Genomic DNA, 10,800 nt, shown 5'->3' with positions numbered 1-10,800 from the left:
GTTGCCGTCATGCACCATCGCATGGACCAGACCAATGTTGCTGCCAACCCAGAGCCCGCACCCTGTAGCGCGGCAGGTATGTGTCACGGGTCTTCGGCGGCATGCACGGTCTGGCAGATCCTCGAATTACTGCCGCTGCCAGTGCACACTAGGCCTCATGTGGCGCCACCTTAGCATCTCCTCCTTCTCTGACTAGGGGGCTGCCAGCTCTCCATCGTGCGCAGCTGCATCCTGTCCCTCTGCGACATGGTCCATTGCTGCATGCTCCGCTACCTCAGCTTCCTCCTCCTCGAGCAATGCCAATCATACAGCCGCAGGGCATCCCCCAGGGCTGCGGCTGTGGTGACACAAGTTAACTAGATGCAATACAACTGAGCAAACACTAGGGGGGGGCACGGGAGAGCCATATAAATAGACGGGGACAGAAGTAATGACACACTTCACTGAGGGCAGAACTTGGAGCAACACAGATACAAGACACAACGCCAGCTAGGAACACTGAAGGTAACCTTAGGAAACAGCTCTGAAGGAGTTGAACGAACTTACAATAAAGCATCTTCTCCACATTTGAGACTACGAGCTTTATTAAGACACGAGTAACAACACATGGTACCCAGGAGTGGCTTCAGACGCTTCTACAGGACAACTCAGTGGCAGATACAGAAAGCTCAAAATGGCATGGAAATCTCCTACTGGACATTTGCCTTGGGAAGACATCGCTAATTCGGAGGATGTGGCTTGGACACCCAGAGCAGCTAGACCTGACTGGCAATGTAAGAGGTATCTGGAAAAGGTTTTAAACAAATGTTTGATTTGGATCTCGTAGCTAATGAGGTACAAGACGCCTCCGACAACATTAAAATAGCAATTCTCACCGCAGGGCCTGACGGTAGCATGGTGGTTAGCATCAATGCTTCACAGCTCCAGGGTCCCAGGTTTCGATTCCCGGCTGGGTCACGTCTGTGTGGAGTCTGCACGTCACTCCGGTGTGTAGCATGGGTTTCCTCGGGTTGCTCCGGTTTCCTCCCACAGTCCAAAGATGTGCGGTTAGGTGGAATTGGCCCTGCTAAATTGCCGTAGTTGTCAGGTTACTGGGGTGGCTTGTTGGATTACGGGTCTCAGGGTACGGTCGGGTTTAAGTAGGGTGATCATTGCCTTCGGCACAACATCGGAGGCTGAAGGGCCTGTTCTGTGTTCTGTACTGTTCTATGTTCTATGTTCTAAATAGGTGGAAAGTGTACCATGGATTTAAATACTCAAAAGATGAAGACAGAAACAGCTTACAAACGTTACTAAAACAAATTTGAAGAGTACTGTGAGAAATTTGAACAGCAAGACATACTCAGAAGTCCAAACTGGCACAGAGACTGAGTGATGCAAACTTAAAAAATCACGAAAAGAACAAGAAATCGCGAATGAAAAGTACAGATCAAAAAAGAAGAAATAAACAAGAATTTCTCACAAAGCCAAAATGCTGAAACCCAGTCCAAATCGGGAAGAGAAGGTAACTTACAACTTTTAGCAATCCAGTCCAGATGGGACAGAAAAAATCGCTGAAATCCGCGAAAAAAATGGCGTTGGAGCACATTTTGCAGTCTCCGGCAAGCAAAGAACTACAAATTGCGTCTGCGCATGCGCCGGAAACCGGAAGCCGCGCATGCGCAGTTTAAAAATATCGCGGGTGCCGATCGTTATGCGCCATGCGCAGTCGAAAACAGTTTTGGTCGCGGATCGGTATGCGCATGCGCAAGCCGCGCATGCGCAGTCAAAAAAAGTTTTGGTCGCGGATCGTAATGCGCATGCGCAATGGAACAAAACCGCACAGTGAAGGAGGAAGGCCGATTTGCGCATGCGCAATGCATTCCTGCGCGTGACGTCATGACGTCTGAGCATCCCGACCACGCCCACTTAAAAGGGAAATGCCCGAAAATTGCAAACAAGACACTTAAAGTGGTAAACACAAATTTTCTTGCCTCAGAACACAGAAAAACGCCTGAACTTAACCAACAGCTAAAAACAACTTGCACAACACCCTGAAAAAAGCATTCTGCACCACCCAAAGTGAAGAGAACAAAAAGAATTCCGAAACAACAAAAGATGATTTGTTTTTCAAAGATTACCTCTCAGACATGGCTGAGTCAGTCGGATATGCTTATCACAGCATCAGCGACACGGTCGCAAAGCACAACACAAACCAACTCGTGGTAGATGAATCCAACCAAGATGATTGGTTTTCAAAGAACACTACTCAGACATGGCTGAGTCAGTCGGATATGCTTATCACAGCATCAGCGACACGGTCGCAAAGTTCAACACGAATCAACTCGTGGTAGAAGAATCCAACCAGGATGATTTGGTTTTCGAAGAATACTACTCAGACACAGCTGAGTCAGTCGGATATGCTTATCACAGCATCAGCGACACGGTCGCAAAGTTCAACACGAATCAACTCGTGGTAGAAGAAGCCAATGAAGATGAAATGGGTATCAAAGAATACTACTCAGACATGGAGGAGTTATTTGGACATGCTGATCACAGCATCAGCGACACCGTTGCAAAGCTCAACACGACTCTACTCATGGTAGATGAATCCAACACCATGATGCCATGGCAGCTCGTCGATACATTGGATGACAGCAATACCCTAGACGAAGACGACGCCACACAGAGAGCACAGGAAGACTCCACAGAGCGAGCGATGACAGGCTCCACAGTGCGAGTGATGAAAGACTCCAAAAGGGATGCAAGCAAACACTCCCTGGCGAACACCATGCATGAACAAGACCATGAAGGTAAACCCGCTGTATCTGAGCAACCACAAGCAGACTATGAAAGTCTAACAAGCTCACAGGAACAAGAAGAAGACAATGCACCTCTACCCACTGCATGCAAAGACAGTGACAAGGTGATCACACTCGACGTACAGGATCACAGCGAGACTGACAGTTCTCAGCTTGTCTGTACCGAAGCACAGAGCGAAAACAGTAACAAGGTGATCGCACTCGAGTACAGGATCACAGCGAGACTGACAGTTCTCAGCTTGTCTGTGCAGAAGCACAGAGTCGGGCCACCCAACAGTCCAGAGAGACGATGCCGAAAGAAAACATGCAGATTTTGACTCCAGAAGAGGAGCACCTGGAGTCCAGAGAGACAACGCCGAAAGAAACCATGCAGATTCTGACTCCAGAAGAGGAGCACCTGGAGTCCAGAGAGACCAAGCAAAAAAGAAACCATGCAGATTTTGACTCCAGAAGAGGAGCACCTGGAGTCCAGTGAGACAACATCAACAGAAATCATGAAGATTTCAACTCCAGAAAGCGGAGCACCAAGAGTCTAGAGAGACCACGTCAAGTGAAATCATGCAGATTTGGACTCCAGAAGAGGAGCGCCAGAAGTCCACAGACACCACGTCAATTGTAATCATGGAGGTTTTGACTCCAGAAGAGGAGCGCCAAGAATCCAGAGACACCGCGTCAAATGGAATCGAGAAGAATTTGACTCCGGAAGAGGAGCACCAAGAAAGCAAAGATGAGGAATCCAATTCTCCACAAATGATTGATGTCACCTGCACCGATGCAACATCAGATCATTCGCACCACTCTCGAGACGAAATGCTCAATGACTCAAATTATCCACTCGGGACACGAATAGAGTATAACAAGAAAAACAACAGTCAAAAGAAGCACAGCAGAAACGGGACAAGCAACAGCAAGAACAAAAGCAACATGAAGCGCGACAAGACCAACAACAATAGCAAGAAGCACAGCAGAAACGAGAACGACAACAGAAAGAACAAAAGCAACATGAAGCGCGACAAGACAAACAACAAAGTCAGGCACAAAGACAGAAACGACAAAAACAGCAACACGAACGGCAACGAAAACAACAAAGTCAGGAACAACGACAGTGCCAACACCAAAGACAGAAACGACAAAAACAGCAACAAGTACGGCAACGAAAACAACAAAAACAGGAACGACAGAAACAACAGCAATGAAACAACGACTTGTACACAATGGTACTACTCAGCACATGAAGGACAATGCCACAGCACACTGCAAAACGATGACAAGACTACAAACATGGCATGGGATGACAACGAATCGCACAAACTCACGTCTGCTCCAGAACGAGCAAGCACACCAGCATCCAAGGCGGATGAGACAATAAATCAACACCACAAGCACAGAAAAAAAGTCCATGCCAGTCAACATCAGTGAGGGGACCATGCAAACACCTCGGGATGATGCAGTGGGTACTTAAAATAATAAGGAACACCAACAACATTCACAGCGGACTTGCAATATCAATATCACCACGTCATCAACAACAACAAGAAAAAAAAAGCTCTGAACAAATTCATCAAGTTTGGACTCATAAATGTTTTATTAAGATTGGACATATAACTACATTGGCTTTGTACAATATGCAATAGCACCATCACCTGCATAGATACGCATATCATAAGTAACTGTTTTCTATAATTTTCTTTAACGATGTACAGCAAATATGTAAAGAGAAAAAGGGGGATGTGGTAATCATAGATTTACTAGATACAAAAACAACTGAGCAAACACCAGAGGGAGAGCTATAAATACACCGGGACAGGATGTACAATTTTCTTTAACGATGTACAGAAAATATGTAAAGAGAAAAAGGGGGATGTGGTGATCACAAGTTAACTAGATGCAATACAACTGAGCAAACACTAGAGGGGGCACGTGAGAGCCATATAAATAGACGGGGACAGGAAGTGAGGACACACTTCACTGAGGCAGAACTTGGAGCAACACAGATACACCCACATCAGCTAGGAACACTGAAGGTAACCTTAGGAAACAGCTCTGAAGAGTGAACGAACTTACAATAAAGCATCTTCTCCACATTTGAGACTACGAGCTTTATTAAGACACGAGTAACAACACAGCGGCGACTACATAGAACATAGAACAGTACAGCACAGAACAGGCCCTTCGGCCCTCAATGCTGTGCCGAGCCATGATCACCCCACTCAAACCCACGTATCCACCCTACACCCGCAACCCAACAACCCCCCCTCTTAACCTTACTTTTTTTAGGACACTACGGGCAATTTAGCATGGCCAATCCACCTAACCCGCACATCTTTGGACTGTGGGAGGAAACCGGAGCACCCGGAGGAAACCCACGCACACAGGGGGAGGACGTGCAGACTCCACACAGACAGTGACCCAGCCGGGAATCGAACCTGGGACCCTGGAGCTGTGAAGCATTTATGCTAACCACCATGCTACCCTGCTGCCCTACAGGGCAGGACTAGCGGGAAGGCCACCATTGCTGGCTAAATTCCAATATCCATTGCCCAACCAGGTCCAACGGGCTACTTGGTGGCCTTGGTTGGCACTGTGGGCTCTGCCCCCGCATGTCACCACCATCTCCGCACCCCTGACCCCATCATTGTCCAGCACCATGGCATAACACCTCTGGCATTAGTGCCTATCCCTGATGCCAAGGGTACCATCAGCTGGCACTGCCTTTGCCAGTGGTATGCTCCGCAGCCCCTGCCCAGCACCCCCTAGAGGCTATAGTGGGCATTGTCCTTGATGACGCCCCGCCAATGAGTGGCGGCCGGGTGAGGTTATGGCGGGGTGCAGGGGTGGGGATACCCATATGGTCGGTGCCACTTTGCAGAACCAGGGGCCAAGGTGGGTGGTCAGTGGGGTGCGCAGCAAGATGGCTGCGTGGAAGGCACAGCAATGGCCGTCCATGACTGGACACCGCTCCAGTCCCATGGGGGGGTCACCCCTGCCACATGGCCCGTTCCATCACACCCCACACCCCACAGCCCTGGCAGGGCCCCCCACCGCAGCCAGCCCGGCCAGTGTCCAGTCCGGCAGCCCACAGTCACTCCTCTCCTTGTCCTACCTCCTCTCCTTCACCAGCCTCGACACCAGTTTCACGATTTTTAAAAGCACAAGTGAACCACGCCGTCGGGAACTCGGCCCATAGGAGGTGGAGAATCGCGGAAGCCCCGGATAATACGGGGTCAGGCCCACTAATGGTATGCAAAGGGTGTTTACTCTACGTGCGGAGTGCAATGCATTGTCATCACTGTCGAGGTGACGGAGAATCATGATTTGGCGTCAAATCGGCACCCGCCGCGATTTTGGCGTCGGGTCGATACTCCACCCAATCACGCTTTGCAATTGCAAGCAACAGCAGGAGATGGCTTAGAATTTTAGATTCACCAATTGGCTGTTTGCCGTGTCTATTATACTGACATTACGGGCTCTGCCAGAGAACTTAAAAGGGAAGTCCTGGGTTAGTCCTTTAGACCAGGGTGTTTCGGTTTGCCTGTAGTTGAAACAAAAGCCTCAGTGTGACAGCAGCCAACAAGATCTATAGATCAATGGTGGTCAGCAGAGCAGGGATTAAAAAGGAAACACAGAATAGATAAAGGTTCCACAATAGTATATCAACACACCATGTTGCACAGATCCGGGTGCACTGGGTAAACAGCAGGAAAGGCCAAAATCAAGATTCACACCGAGTGTGGACCAGTTTGAAATTCCCGGACCCCCTCCTGATGACGAGTTCCAGATCTCGCCCAAAAATGCCGAGATTATCATTAACCCTCATTTGCATTCATTTCAATCCCATTAGTGAGATTGATGTCAAGCGCAGAGGTTTCCCAGGAATTATCCGACCCCCCAGTGAGAAATCATGCTGGCATCGTTTAGTACACCTTTTTAAAATGTGAAGCCGGCCCAATGGCTGCTGAGGGGGAAGTGAGGAGGCGAGTAGCCATTCCTATTTTCCAGCAAGCAGCTCATGGGCACCAGAGCTGTTAGCTGCCCCAGTGCTCGGGGCGGGAGGAGTGGCGCCCCAGGGGATGAAGCATTCTAGGTTGGTGGTCTCCCTGGGCTGGGGAGGTGAGGGGCTTTGCATCTGTGAGGCCTTTGCGCCATCTTTAAATATTGTGGAGACCCATAACAGGGGCAACCACAGCTGCAGCCTTTCTGTCCTACTAAACACTTCCAGGAGAGAGACCTGCTGTGGCTTTTCTCAGAAACGTCAATTTCACCCCCTTTGACTGAGAGCAGCCTCCAGTTTCACAGCTGAAGGCTATTTCAAATGAGGAATTAGCTTTGTTCGTTGTTAAAGCACTTCACACCCCTCAACTTTCAAGTGCCCCCTTGAGGGCACTCGTGCCATGTCTCAGAGGTCGATTAATGTATAGCATGTCCAGCAAAAGTTGAACCCTGAACAGTGTTCCTGAACTCTCGGAGCATCAACACCATAGAGGCAGTTGCCAATAATCAAACACTAAAGAGCTGGGCTTCAGCAGTGGGGGTCCTCTCGCGACAAAAGGGTGAGTGTGTGGATCAGGGGAGGGCACCTGAGCACGGTCCCCCTAATGTTACCAGCAGAGATTTGGGATCTGGGTTCGAGGGGCTTCCGATGTGGCTGGGGGTGAGTGTGCAGAGCAAGATTTGCCAGCACAAATGGTTTGCTGGATGGTACTCTGAGAGAAGACGGGACACATAAGAGTGGGGGAGGCTTGGGATATTTCAGAGCGCAAGATGGAAACCCTAACTGTTTGTTGGTCTATCTTCTTCTCTAATTCTATTCCGATACCAAAATGATTGTTGGAGTTTATCCCGCAGCAGCTACCCTTGCATTACTAGTGGCAGCCAAGGCGGCCAAACGGCAGAAATGGCAGCGGCAAAGTCACAGGAGCTCAGGAGCCTATTTCTACCAGCATAGCACATAGGGGTAGCATGGTGACACAGTGGTTGGCACTGCTGCCTCACAGCTCCAGGGTCCGGAGTTCAATTCCAGCCCTCGGGTGACTGTCCGTATGGAGTTTGCATTCCTCTCCGTGTGTGTGTGGGTTTCCTCCGGGTGCTCCGGTTTCCTCCCACAGTCCAAAGATGTGCGTTAGGTGGATTGGCCATGATAATTGCCCCTTATTGTCCAAAAGGTTGGGTGGGGTTACTGGGTTACGGGGACTGGGTGGAGCAATGGGCTTCAGTGGAGTTCTCTTTCCAAGGGCCGGTGCAGACTCAATGGGTCAAATGGTCTCCTTCTGCACTGTAAATTCTATGATTCTAAGGTTAAGCACAAGCTCGCAGATGATGGAATATAGGCTTAATTACACACAATCCCTTCCACACCACTGAGATATGCTGCCACGGCAAGATGGTTTAATAAGAGAAAGGCACCTTTCCAAACAAATGGGGGAAAAAGGCAAGAAAAATGTGAAGGAAAACAAATGGGATAAAGGAAACTGTGGGACCCTTGTCAGACTCTGCTTCCGGTGGTGTAACATTTGCAATGCCAGAGCAAGTGATCACTGCTCACGCGCTCTGCTGCACATATAAAGATGGTAGCCACACATACAACTGTGCTTACACGGCATTGGCAGCAATCGCAGCCTTTTAAATACAAGTTGTTGTGGCTGCTGAATCCTGCACAAAAGCACATCTCTGCCACCCAGTGGTAGAAAATAAGTAGGCATATAAGAGGTCATTTTTCAACATTTATTATGTTTTGTCAGAGAGATTCTCAGTCAACAGTTAAAGTTCCCTGTTGGGAGCATTAAGTTGGAAAATTATTTCCGAAAAGAACATTTAAAAATTCCAAATGGTGGGCTGAATGGCCTACTTCTGCACTGTAGAGATTCAATGAAAAGAACAACATAGCACAGATTTGAAATAAGTGACCAGAGAAGTGACATGAGGAAAAGCTTTTTCACACAGTTAATGGTTGGAGTCTGGAATGCGCTGAGAGTGTGGTGAAGTCAGGTTCAATCGACCCATTCCAAAGGGAATTAGACTGTTATTGGAAGGGAAGAATGTGCAGATTACGGGAGAGGGTGGGGGAATGGCACAAGGTGAATTTCACCTTTGGAGAGCTAGTGCAGACATCATAGATTATCATAGAATTTACAGTGCAGAAGGAGGCCATTCGGCCCATCAAGTCTGCACCGGCTCTTGCAAAGAGCACCCTACCCAAGGTCAATACCTCCACCCTATCCCCATAACCCAGTAACCCCACCCAACACTAAGGGCAATTTTGTATACTAAGGGCAATTTATCAAGGCCAATCCACCTAACATGATGGGCCAAATGGCCTCCGTCTGTGCTGTAAAAATTGGAATAGCTCCACTGTAGAAAGAGAATGTTGTACAAAATTCACTATTAGTTGCTATTAAAAAAGCCCTTGGGTCCCAGTAGCCTAAACTTATCATCTCGGTTTACTTTTGGTGCCTGGGCAAAAGAGCATGAATCCATGCTTCACCATTCTGGACATTGTCCCATCTTACTTCTGGTGAGAGATTAGTGGAACCCTCAAAGAAAAGTCATAAATGACCTTTTTTTTCCAGGGGGTTCCACCAAAGTTATACTAGGAATAACTCGTGGGATTTCAGGGTCAATTGGTTTTAGAATAGAATCTCTACCATCTCCCTGGATGCAGAAAAGGCCTCCGACAGGATTGAATGGAAATACTTCATACAGGTACTGGAGCGGTCTGAGTTTGGGCCAGGGTTCACCTTGTGGGTGAAACTGTACAGCGCTTCTATGGCAAGCGTACGGACTAACACCACCAGTTCTGAATACTTTGGCTGCCCAGAGGCACGAGGCAGGGAAGCCCTTCATTCCCACTAATGAGCCATTGGCGATCACTCTCAGGGGTGGAGAGGTATCCAAAGTGGGGGCAGAGAGCACAGAGTCTCACTCAATGCAGATGACCTGCTCCTCTACATCTCAAACCACCTGGCCAGCATGGAAGGAATAATGAAACTCCTGAAGGAGTTCGGAACCTTCTCAGGTGACAAACTTAACCTGAGTAAGAGTGAAACCTTCCTGTAAACCCACAGGGGGAGGAGAAGAGCTGGAGAGACTGTCGTTCAAACTGGCCCAGACTAAATTGCGATATATCTGGGGATCCAAATAGCTCATGACTGGACATGGATCCACAAGTGGAACCTGACGAGTCTGGTGGGGGAAGGTCAAAGGAATCTGCAGAGGTGGGACTCGCTCACCCTCTGCTTGGTGCTGCCCAAGTTCCTCTTCCTCTTCACATCCCTCCCAATCTTCATCCCCCAGATCTTTATCACTGCAATCGAAAAAACAAATCATGGCTTTGTTTGGAGGGGGGGGGGGGGGGGGGGGGGGGAATGTGCTCGAAAGATCATGAAGAAGGTCCTACAAAGAAGGAGAAATGGGGGAGGCCTGGCCCTCCCAAACCTCCGGTTCTACCAATGGGCGGCCACCACGGAAAGGGTACGGGGATGGTTCAAGGAATCAGGAACAGAATGGAGGAGAGTTCCTGCACAGGAACATCCCTCTGAACACTGGCCATGACCATACTCCCCATCCCCCCAACCAAATACTTAAAAAGCCCAGTGCTTCGACTGTGGTAGGAGGTGTAACATCACTTCAATGGGGCCACCAATAGCCCCCATCTGCAAAAACCACAAGTTCACCCCCTCGACATTGGACGCCTCCTTCAAAAGGTGGACACAGGACAAGGGGACACTGATGGTTAGAGACATGCACACAGAGGGCAGAATAGCAATCTTGGGGGTGCAGCTCCCGAAAGGGAACAAACTCAGATATAACCAAGTCGAAAAATTTATCTGCAAGGAAACATTGATATTCTCCCAAATACCAGGACGTACACTACTAGACGGGCTACTGACTGCAGACGAGCTAAGGCTGGGGAACTGTGCAGACATGTACGGATGACTGCTGGAGGAGGTCCACTTATCTCTGGAAGAGACAAGAAGGAAGTGGGAGGAAGAACTTGGCAGGG

Source organism: Scyliorhinus canicula, chromosome 5 (genome assembly GCF_902713615.1).
Source record: "Scyliorhinus canicula chromosome 5, sScyCan1.1, whole genome shotgun sequence".
Lineage (NCBI taxonomy): Eukaryota > Metazoa > Chordata > Chondrichthyes > Carcharhiniformes > Scyliorhinidae > Scyliorhinus > Scyliorhinus canicula.
Note: the sequence above shows the minus strand (reverse complement) of the source record.